This window comes from Hemiscyllium ocellatum, chromosome 10 (assembly GCF_020745735.1).
Source record: "Hemiscyllium ocellatum isolate sHemOce1 chromosome 10, sHemOce1.pat.X.cur, whole genome shotgun sequence".
In the NCBI taxonomy this organism is placed as follows: domain Eukaryota; kingdom Metazoa; phylum Chordata; class Chondrichthyes; order Orectolobiformes; family Hemiscylliidae; genus Hemiscyllium; species Hemiscyllium ocellatum.
In genome coordinates this window covers 14,834,316-14,846,430 of record NC_083410.1, presented here as the reverse complement: position 1 = coordinate 14,846,430, position 12,115 = coordinate 14,834,316, and the positions used below count along the sequence as shown (strand labels likewise).

General features: G+C 39.8%; 1 protein-coding gene across 2 annotated transcripts in view; it reads right to left on the bottom strand.

Annotated features, from left to right (window-relative positions):
- arv1 (ARV1 homolog, fatty acid homeostasis modulator) overlaps window positions 1-12,115 on the bottom strand; it is a 36,823-nt gene that overhangs the window by 1,500 nt on the left and 23,208 nt on the right. The window contains exon 6 of one of the 2 annotated variants that reach the window (XR_009645070.1): window positions 4,484-4,700. The gene's annotated coding sequence lies outside the window, so the exon portion shown is untranslated. Of the gene's footprint in view, window positions 1-4,483; window positions 4,701-4,754; window positions 4,819-12,115 lie in introns of those variants that run through there. The other variant, XR_009645071.1, reaches the window with a different exon arrangement.

Here is a 12,115-nt window from a genome sequence, read left to right as displayed (position 1 = left end):
TGCCCCACCCCTTGCACACACATCTACATGCACACACACACATCCACATTGGTGTTTCTGCATTGTTAGTAGTATCCTCCACAGTGAAGACCAATGCAAGTTGCTCAATTCATTACCTTTTCAGTTACCATTAATTTCCCAGACTTGCTAGGTATAGGACCAATGCTTATTTTGTTAGTTCTTTTCCAGTATAACAGTAATATAGATATATTACTATCAATGTTGATATTTCTAGCTAGCTTTCTTTCATAGTGTAACTTTTCCCTCCTCATTAATGGTTTGTCAATATTTGCTATTTTGGTATTTTGTTCAATCTTCTGACCTTCTATCTTTTCACAATTATGTACTTTAATTTGGTACTGAGTAACATTTTTACGGGTTACAAATAGTGGATCCTTCTGTTAGGACTTTTCTTTCTTATTGGAATGTTTTTATTCTGAGTATTCAGAAATATTCACTTCAAATGTCTACCCTTGGATTTCCACTGATGTATCACGAAACCTACCAGTTTACTTTAGCCATCTCATTTCATGCTCTCATAATTGCCCTTATTTCAGCTTAAAATAGCAATTCTGGATCCACATTCTTAGGCTGAATGAAAAACTAAATCATATTATGAGCTCTACTACCTTGTGACATTTTAAGATCATTAATTAATACTATCTAATTCCATAGTAGGTCTACTACAGTCTGTTTGCTGATTGCATCCAAAACGTGCAGTTCCAAGATATTACCCTGAAAATATTCTACATGTCTCCTTTAGACCACTTTGGTCCATCTGAGTTTTCCAATTTGTGTGTTGATTAAAATGATTATCATATCTTTCCTTTATCACCTTCCATCTCCACCCAAGCTACTGTACATCCTGATTTCCTGAACTTAAGTTGTCTCTGCTATGTTAATTCCATAATTAAGAGAAACGTCCAGCCCCAATCTTTTCCTAGCTTCTTGTCCTTTGTGAATGTTTCTTCAATGTTCAGATCCCAACTGATGTCATCCTGCAGCCATGACCCTGTAATGGCTATCTGATCATAATACCAATAGGAATATCTATCTGTTTTATTTTGAATTCTATATGCATTCAAATATAGAATCTTTATTCTGTTCTTTGTTTATCATTGTGACCACCAGCCTCATCTTTGACAACTCTTAAATATGTGCTTCCTATCCCTTCCTGTCATGATCTGTTAACCATTTGGTCAAAGGAACATTGGTAGACAACATAAAGTGTATGATTCTAAAGAAGATTCAGGAGCAGAGGGACCAGGGTGCATACGTACAGATTATTGAAGGTGGTAATGCAGGTCAAGACTGCAGATAATAAAGCAGTGTTCTTGGCTTTATTCACAGGGGGCATACGTACAAGTGCAAGGAGGTGAAGATGAAGGTGAACTTGTACAAGACACTTGTTAGACCTCAGCTGGGATTTCCGTGCAGTTGTGGCTGCCACATTATGTGAAAGATATGGTTGCATTGGTGATAGTGCAGAAGAGATTTACAAGAATGGCTCTGGAATGAGAAGCTGTTTTCTTTAGAGAGAAGGTGGACAAGAAGAGATCTGATAGAAACTTTCAGTATAATGGGCAGGCTGGACAGCACTGCTACAGCAAAACTGCTCTTGTTTGTAAAAGAGAAAAATAACAAGAGGGCATTCTTTTAATGTGATATGAAGTATGATTGATGTGAGAATAACTACCTGCTATGTGAACAAGTTTGGGTCCTGATGAAGGGTCATGCCCAAAGCATTGATTCTCCTGCTCCTTGGATGTTGCCTGACCTACTGTGCTTTCAGTGCCACACTTTATCCACATTATCACTTGGTAGTTAGGATATGTGTTGGGGAAAAGTTAACATTATTTGCCAGGAAGCCATTTTCCTGATTCGGCTGAGAGTTCCATTTGCTGGCTATGCATTCCTTACTATGAGGTAATGTGGAAAGGTTGTCCTTATCTTTCTTCTCAAGATAATGTCTCCTCCCTTTGCTGAATGATCAGTGCAGGCTGTAGAACCAGTCAAGCTGACATAGACTTTCCAATTAGGTCCCCCTTCCTTCTCTAGTTATTGCCTCATCATGGTTATTCAGCCAATTAGGAATATCTCTGCTTAGTATGAGCAATCTATGTAACTAGAGCAGGTGGTAATATCATTTGATCTGTCCACTTGTAGATTGCATAATAGTGCTTTAGTTTTGAACGTAACGACTAACTGTAATTTAGTATCAACTTGTAAGCATGCCAAACTGTGTAATTAATGATCAGCTCCTATCTGTTTTCTCTATATAATCCTGTAGTATCCTGATGTACTTCGGAATAACACTGAGCCACAGTTAGGACGGTGAATTCCCCATGATACATCGTGTAATAAACTAATCAGTTCACAAGGTCCGAGTCTCGGGAGTTTTCTTCAACAGTATGAAATGCATTACCTGAAAATATGGAGGACACAGGTTCAAATGAAGCATTCAAGAAGGCATTGGATGATTATTTGGATAGAAATGGTGTGCCGGGTTTAAGGTAAAGGGTAGGCGACTGGCATTAGGTGACAGAACCAATGCAGACATGATAGGTTGACTGGCCTTGTTATACATCACAATGGTTCTGTGATTTCCAATATTAAATAGCTTTCTTTCATGCTGTTCTCTACTCTTTAATTTACAACAGCTTCCTAAATTTGATCCCAATGGCCCCACTACTTAAAGTCCTCTCTCCCTCCCAAGTTATGCGGTTGTCAGAACACTTACCCCAGCACTACTTTGGTATAGATCATAACAACTATTAACAGATTTTGTACCTGCTCCATGGTATAAAATTCATTTAATTATGAAAGACTACTATCCAACAGTAACACTCCATAAAAGTCTCTTGCATGTATAATTGAAGCTTGTCCTTTAGCTTGGGTCTGCATGGTTTCAAAACTGAAATGTCTAAGCAATTTAAAAGTGGCTGGGCATCAACCTCGATGGTTTCAGCAACACATAATTATCATAGGTGTGGAGAAACTTTCAGTACTTGTATGTTACAGGCTTTAGTTATGATTTAGGACCAAGAGATTTTGGGTTCTTTTACTGCAATAAGACCATAAGACAGGAGCAGGAGGAGGCCACTGAGTCTACTAAATCTGCTTCAACAGTCAATGAGATCATGGGTGATCTGATAATCCTCAACTTTGCTTTCCCGCTTTTTTCCTACAACCCTTAATTCCCTGACTGATTAAAAATCTGTTGATCTCAGACTTGAACATTCTTAACAACCCACCCTTGCCAGACCTCTGCAGTAAGGAATTCCACAGATTCACTACCCTCAAAGAAGAAGGTTCTAACATCTCTGTTTTAATTGGGTGACTCCTTCTGAGATTATGACCTCTGGTCCTGGACTCTGTAACAAAGAGTAACTACGTCTCTGCACTTACTCTCTCAAGTCTTCTAAGAATCATATATCGGAGGTCAAAAAGTGCACTGGAAAAGCACAGCCGGTCAGTCAGCATCTGAGCAGCAGGAGAGTTGATATTTCATCAGGAATATGGTGGTGTGGTACTACTAAGGTTGCTGAGAGATAAATGGCCGGGGGTGGGGCTGGGGGAGGAAGGTAGTTGGAAATCAATACGTACATGAAGGTTATGATGGTGATAGGTGGAGTGGAGGGTGGAGTGGAGTGAATGGATGGGAGGGAAGATGGACAGGTAGGACAGTTCAAGTGGGTGGTGCTAAGTTAGAGGGTTGGACCTGGGATAGGTGGGGAGGGAAGATGAGGAAACTGGTAAAATCGCCATTGATGCTATGTGGTTGGAGGGTCATAAGGCAGAAGATGAGGTGTTCTTCCTTCAGCTGTCGAGTGGCCAGGATTTGGCAACGGATGCAGCCCAGGACTTGCATGTCCAATGCAGAGTAGGAGGGGGAGTTGAAGTGGTATATGTTTTAATAAGGATGACATTATGAGAACAGTTCTAAAACAGACATACGTGCTTGCTTTTCATGAATCGAATTCAATGTAGGTCGCTCCAAAGATTTGAGCACAGAACCCAGGCTGACATTCAGTTCAGTATGGAAGGAATGCTGTAATACTGAACATGTTATTTCAAATGAGAAGTCAAAACATCTGTTCTCTCAAACCATATCCAAGTATTTTTCTCTCTTCCCTGCGCAATTCGTGGGAACATTCTCTCCATTTTACAAGTACACTTAAGACTCCGGGAAATTCATATTCGTATGCAAGTTCTAATGTTGAAAACTAATTTTTTTTCCATGAGGTTAATGAAGCAACATTTATTATGACGGAAGCCTGGCGTGAGAATATAACCCAACCTGTTGTCTACACACATGCAAGTAAGTTTTAAATATTCTAAACGCCCTTTTTTATTGGGTTGGATGCACCTGAGCAGTCCAGTAATGCAAATCCAAGGTAGAAGCCAGCGTGCTCATGCGTTAATAATTTATATCCGTTTTCAGAACTAAGTAGGGACGATGTCAAAGAGTTTCTCTGCTGACCTGCATTTCCTCGTTTCAGTACAATGATATGAGATTCCGTTTTCATGGAAGGCATATCTCTTCTGCGCCGGCTCGCCATGCTCCAGTTCTCACCAAGCTTCTGCCGGTGTTGCCACACGTGAGTTTGTCGCACAAAGAAACACTTTATTGCGTCTCCTTAACACAGTATCGTCACAGCAGCTTCTGCACGACGTTTAAAACGATATCGAGAAAGAACCTAAAAAATAAAGAGTGGCTCTTGATGGGTCAGTTCGAATTTCTTCATAATTATAATTGAGGCGCTGAGAAGTCAATCTTTTTGTAATTAAGCCGGGCAAACCACGGCAGCAGATCTCCTGCAGGAAAGGAGACAAGCAGAATTGGAGCGAATTATAGCCTTAAAAGTGTGTGTGTGTGTGTGTCGAGGGTGGGAGGAAAGAGGTTAACTTCATGTCGCAGAGTCAAATAGACATGATTTGGAGATGCCGGTGTTGGATTGTGATTACAAAATTAAAAATCACACAACGCCAGGTTATAGTCCAACAAGTTCAATTGGAAGCACACTAACTTTCGGAGCGACGCTCCTTCATCGGGTGATAGTGGAGGGCTCGATCGTAAAACAGAATTTATAGCAAAAATTTACAGTTCAATTATACATTGAAAAATTGATTGTCTGTTATGCCTTTCATCTGTTAGAATACAGTGATAGTTTCATTTCTTTCATGTGTAAATCACAAAACCTTTTTTTAAAAAGTTGCATTCTCGGGTTAGCTGTTAACAATGGGGATAGCTAGACAATTGTTGAAGGTGTTGGCCCCCTGTGTTCTCTGTCTATGCCATGATGTTTAGATTGATTCTAATCTAAAAAATGGGATAACAGAAATTTACATGAAATCATGCAGTTTTTGAGTTCAGAGTTTTACATGAATGCATGCAGTTTTTGAGCAAAGTACAATGTAACTCTGCAAGTACAAAATCACCCCACAAAATACATGTGTGCATGTGGGTCTACACCCCAGTCCAACACTGGCATCTCCAAATCATGACTACTATCAACACCACTAACCGCCAGCTTAAAGTGGAGAGGATCTCAAAGAAATGAGGATGAGCACCTCACCAAGCCCTTCTCCACACCTCCACTACTTGCCTTTAAACAACCGCCAAACCTCAAACAGATCATCGTTTGTAACAAACTAACCGGCTCTCAAGTCAACTCCATACAACACTGTCACGGTGGACGCTGCAAAACGTGTCAGATTGTGGACATAGATACCACTATTACACGTGGGAACTCTTCCCACCTTGTACTTGGCAGGTACTCATGTGACTCAGCCAACATTGTCTATCTTATATGTTGCAGGCAAGGATGCCCGGAGGCATGGTACATTGGGGAAACCAAGCAAAGGCTACAACAACGGATGAATGGGCACCGCACAACAATCAACAGACAGAAGGGTTCCCTCCCAGTTGGGGAACACTTCAGTGGTCCAGGACATTCAGCCTCGGACCTGCGGATGACCATCCTCCAAGGTGGACTTCGGGACAGGCAGCAGAGAAAAGTGGCCGAGCAGAGGCTGGTAGCTAAGTTCGATACCCATCAGGAGGGCCTCAACCGGGATCTTGGGTTCATGTCACATTACAGGTGATCACCGTTGCACGACACACACACACACAGATATTCCTACACACACACACTCTCACATACACACGGACACAGGTACAGACACCCCCACACTCCCACATGCACCCCCTCATAGACTTAAGACACTCTGCACTCACTGTGTACACACACACACACACACACACACTTTCTCACACTCACAACCCCCACCCCAGACAGACACACACAAAGACCCACATACACACATATATTTTATGGGGTGAATTTGTACTTGCAGAGTTACATTGTACTTTGCTCAAAAACTGCATGCATTCATGTAGAACTCTGAACTCAAAAACTGCATGAATTCATGTAAATTTCTGTTATCCCACTTTTTAGATTAGAATCAATCTAAACATCATGGCACAGACAGAGAACACAGGGGGCCAACACCTTCAACATATTGTCTAGCTATCCCCATTGTTAACAGCTAACCCGAGAATGCAATTTTAAAAAAAAGATTTTGTGATTTACACATGAAAGAAATGAAACTATCACTGTATTCTACCAGATGAAAGGCTTAACAGACAATCAATTTTTCAATGTATAATTTCAGTTACATCACACTGTAAATTTTTGCTATAAATTCTGTGTTACGATCGAGCTCTCCACTATCACCTGATGAAGGAGTGTCACTCTGAAACCCAGTATGCTTCCAATTAAACCTGTTAGACTATAACCTGGTGCTGTGTGATTTTTAACCTCAAATAGAGCAAACAGCTATTGGCTTGGCTAAGCCGTCAAATCGTATACTGTACTGCCCCATGAAATAAATCATAGGTGTACATATGTCTCAGTGTCAATGTGTGATTCTTTCGAACTTTAGGCGACAAATGCAGATATACTGAAGAAAACAGGTCCAATGTGTAGGGGGAAAAAATTCACTTGTACGTATTAGCAACAGGACTAACGTTATTAAGTCAACAAATACAGATATTTCTTTTAACCTGTGGACTACGTTTTAATTTTAATGAGATATAGCTGAAACGGAACAAGAGTTTTTGTTGTGGCCAACTGAAATGGGGTGAGAGAGATTAAAAAGCAGGAAATTCACAACTCATCTGGTCAGAACACCTTGGAGATCTGTTTTAATAAACATTGCTAAAACACTAAGATGTTCTTCAGACAACTTTGAAGCTCATACAGTACTTATAGTTGGGAACAGGTGTATGTTCCTTTCTTGATTCACCTACTTATTTAATCTTAAAATTGGGAGAGGAAGCAATTCATAAACTTTAAAATTGACCAGAGGTACATGTTCTAAGTTAGCTACATTGTTATTCAAGTCCCTGCTGATCCACAGAGCTGACCAATAATTCTAATACACACAATAATCTCTTTTAAAAATGATAGCATTAGCATAATGTATGCTGAACAAACAACATCTGAACCCAAGTACCAGCTCTAAGCAATGAAGTTTGTGACGAACAGAAAAGGTTTAGAGGAATATGGGCCAAATGCTGGCAAATGAGACTAGATTAGGTTGGGATGTCTGGTCATCATGGATGAGTTGGACTGAAGGACCTGTTTCCGTGCTGTAGATCTCTGTGACTCTATGTCTTTAAAATGCTTTAACTGAAAATCCTACTAAAACCAAACTCTATAAAAATCTCAAACGCACTGTCATGAACATTCTAGTAGTATGCCATAAATATAAGAGTGCAGGTCAGTGACAAGATAGAGCACGAATCAGAACATTAGAACATGGGTTTGGTCTTGTGATCTGCAGAACAAAATGATGTGTAGGTAGGAAAGATACTTTGGCATATGAAAGCAGGATTATCTTGCTTCTCTTTGCATTTACACTCATGGTTGCATCAATATATTGCAATTTCTGCTTTGCTTCAATGTTAAATCAGTGTAAATTAGTAGCCAGGACTCTCCTGAACTAGGAACAAAGCAGAGAGAGTGAACAAGGAAATAAATTTTGATGCATGTACTTAGGCGGTACATAATTTCAAAATATTTGATGGACAACTATTACTTCATTTAACTCTACTTGGCATGAATTTGGACTGAATTGGAAATTTTCCCTCTTTGATATCCAAGCATTAATATTTTTTAATCAATGGGAAAAGAACATGTGCAGGATAATTAGCTTCACTCAGGCAAGATCCAGATGATGCTTAAAAAAAATGTAGAGTGTGGTTGAAACCTAACTGTATTAGATGTCAATGAAGACCTATCCCAGAGATTTTAACATACTCTCAATATTCAAGCTGAATACGGAGGGAGTGTCACATTGTCTGGGGGTATTGTCTTTCACGAGATGTTAATTTGAGGCATTATTTGATACAATTTCTTCGGGCGCTACCATTCCAGAGGTCCAATCTGTTTTCTTGTCTGGGTGTGGATCCATACCTCATTAAAAGTTCACTTAAAAAGGAAAAAAAAATCCTGAAATTACCTTCAGTGACAACACAATTTAAGAATAAATTATTTTATTTATATTTAATATTATGGTTAACTTCCACAAACTAGCTTTCACTTCCCTTGTGTCATGTTATGAAGATGAAGGCATGTACTGTACCTTTAAGAAAGAGTGAATGCTCCTGTGCAGTGAGAGCTTACAAGCACCGGTTACAGAGGAACCTCGAATATCTGGCATTCGATTATCCGAATATCAGATTATCCGGCAAGATCGCAAGGTCCTGATGGTTGGCTAAACTACGTTATCCAGCATTTGATTATCTGGAATTCAATTAACTGAACAAAATACTCCCCGCCTGTGTCCTTCGGATAATCGAGGTTCCTCTGTATATGACTAGCTAGACTGTACTGGAAAATTGAAAATACGTAATATTTGGCTGTGAAATGGATACCTGAATTGAATTTTTGTCAAAACAAAACCAATCAGTTTAAATTAAGCCTCAGGATACCAAAACCCAATCAAGTTTGAATTTATTATTTTGCCAATCTTGAATCAATGAGACAATCTGATGTTGGGGGTATAAAAAAGGCAGGCATTTTGAAAATCAGACAAAATAGCTGCCATCAAGAGAGACCCAAGAAACTGAAACAACTCTCTATCAAAAGGTACCTTTTCATATGAAACATATTTGCAGAAAAAGAAAGAAGATGACCCAGGGGGATCTTCAGCTGGAAGGAGACACGTAGTTGACAGCTGTTGTATGGTTTAGAAATTAAGTTGATGTCATTGTAATAAGTGTCTTGTTGGAACAGCATATTCTTATAGTGTTGGAAGCAGATTAGATAATGGGGGCTTAGAGTTGTGAATAGTTGTTGCTGAATGTTCATTTTTAGAGTTAAAGAATAAATTGATATTATTTTCTATAAATAGTGGAATTTGGGAGTCCTCTGTCACTCATATTTTAGCAGATTATGAGGTGAGGTGAGCTTTTCTGGGTGTTTGGTTTAACGAACAGAAGGGTTCACTGTCATGTTGTAACAGTCATAAATATTACTTGCAAATGTCAGGCAATGATGATCTATAAAGAGAGAGAATCTAACTTGACATTTCCAATCCACCATTAACAGGCTGGGAAAGGAGCTGTCAAGGTCTTTAATATGGTCCCACATAAGAGACTAGCACGTCAACTAGAAACAGAAAGAATAGCAACAGGTCCTGTCTTTTTGGTGCTTTAGAAGCATCTGGTCAGCCATGCTTGATGCAGATTGGTCCCCCTCAAACTTTAAACTGTTGATTAGAAAGACATTTTCTGGACCTGCCACAGAAATATTGATGCTACAAGAGCAAGATTGGGTAATGTACAACACATTTCTTGACTTCAGAGAGGGGAGCAATATTCTATCTTGCAAGGTGATTATTTGCACAGTTTTGGTAAACTCCGTTAAGTATCATTTGCTGTAGCTCAAGAACCCACTCTGGTATGATAGTCATACGCATTTAGGCTTAACAGTCATAAAGATGTACAGCACAGAAACAGATCCTTTGGTCCAACTCGTCCATGCTCACCAGATATATTAAATTACCCAGTCCCATTTGCCAACACTTGTCCCATATCCCTTTAAATCCTACCTATTCATGTACCCATCCAAATGCCTTTTAAAATGTTATAATTGTACCACCCTCCACCACTTCCTCTGGCAGCTCATTCCATACAAGCACACTTTCTGCATGAAAAAAGTTGCTCCTTAGGTTCCTTTTCAATCTTTTCCCTCGCACATTAAACCGATGCCTTCTAATTCTGGACTCCCTCACTGCAGAGAAAAGACCTTGTCTATTTACCCTATCCATGCTGCTGAGGAAGAAGGAGTTGGATTCACTGATTTCTGTTTTCTTTGAGGTCTCTCAGCCAGTGGAGCCTGTCATTTCCACTGGCCTCTTTCAGTTAGACTGAAGGCTTCCAGTTAGCAATCTCTTAGATGTCAATGTGAATGGTCACTTACTGATGTTCATGTAGCAGAGGTCCTAATGCCCAGAAAATTGTGATCCAATGAGCAATTCACAATACATAAAGTCTTTGGGTGTACAGCGTACATCCACTGAATATGGCTGAGCCAGCGCAGACATTGTTTGCTTGCCAGTTGGTACATGCTGACAGAATTAGCACAATCCAGGACCTTGGAGTTGGTAATTTTGTCTCATCAACAGGACAAATCTGGGACAAAGATTTTCTTCCAGCCTAGTACATGTTGTACAGGCCTTACCAATGTAGAGAAATTTGAAGATGCAGGTTCAGCAAACTTGCAATTTGGTGTTTTCATTTGGGTTGCGGTTTTTCACACACTGTTATTTAGATTTGAAATGACTGCTGGAACTTTTCTGACGTTTGTGTTGTATCAGCAATAAGGTGACAGATTGCTGCTTACTGTGGAATTAGATGTGAAATTATCAACTTCTTCCAGTATTATGTGGTCAACACTGATAGATGGTAGAATGGCAACATCATGTACCATGGTATTTGTCAACATGAACTTACAGGAGCTAAATCACCTTTGACAAATCAACTGGAGATCTTCAAAGATGTAACTAGTGGAGCTGATAGGGCAGAATCAATGGATGTGATTTATTTAGACTTTCAGAAGGCTTTTAATATGGTCCCACATAAGAGACTAGCACGTAAAATTAAAGCAAATGGGATTGGCAGTAGTGTACTGATATGGATAAAGAGTTGGTTTACAGGCAGGAAATAAAGTAGGAATAAATTGGTCTTTTTCCATGGAGCACGTAGTGACTAGTGACAAACTGCTGGAATCAGTGCTAGGAGTGCAATTATTCAGAATATATGTTCATGATTTGGATGAGGGAACTATGATTAATATCTTCATGTTTGCAGATGACACAAAGCTAAGTGAGAGGGTGAGCTGTGACGAGGATGCACAACTGCTTCAGTGTGATTTGGACAAGGTGAGTGAGTGGTAAATGCATAGCAATTGAAGTTATAATGTGGGTAAATTCAAAGTTATCCACTTAGGTAACAAAAACAGAAAGGTGGATAATTTATGAATGGCAGTAGATTGGAAAATGGGGAGGTGCACAAGATCCGTGTGCCATGTACACCAGTCACTGAAATTAAGCATGCAGGTGCAAAAGGTGGTGAAGGCAACAAAAGGTATTTTGGACATCATAGCGAGAGGATTTATATACAGGAGTAGAGATGTCTAATTTCAATAGTACAGGGCCTTGGTGAGACCACATCTGGAGTACTTTGTACAGCTTTAGTTTCCTTATCTGAGGAAGGATGGAAGGAATGGCTATGTAAGGGATGCAACAAAAGCTTGTCAGTCTGATTTGTGGGGACAGCAGGACTGACATAGGAGGAGAAACTGGATTGGTGAGGACTATATTCACTGCAATTTAGAACAAAGGGGGGAGGAAATGGGGGTGGGGGGTGCCATTTCATAGGAACCCAAAATATTTCAACAGTACTACATAAGGTAAATGCAAGAAAGACTTTCCCAATGACCAGGGAATCCAGAATTACAGGTCACAAACAATGACTGAGATGAAGAGAAATTTTATGCAGGGAGTGGTGAGCCAGTGGATTTTTTTCTGCCACAGAATGCGG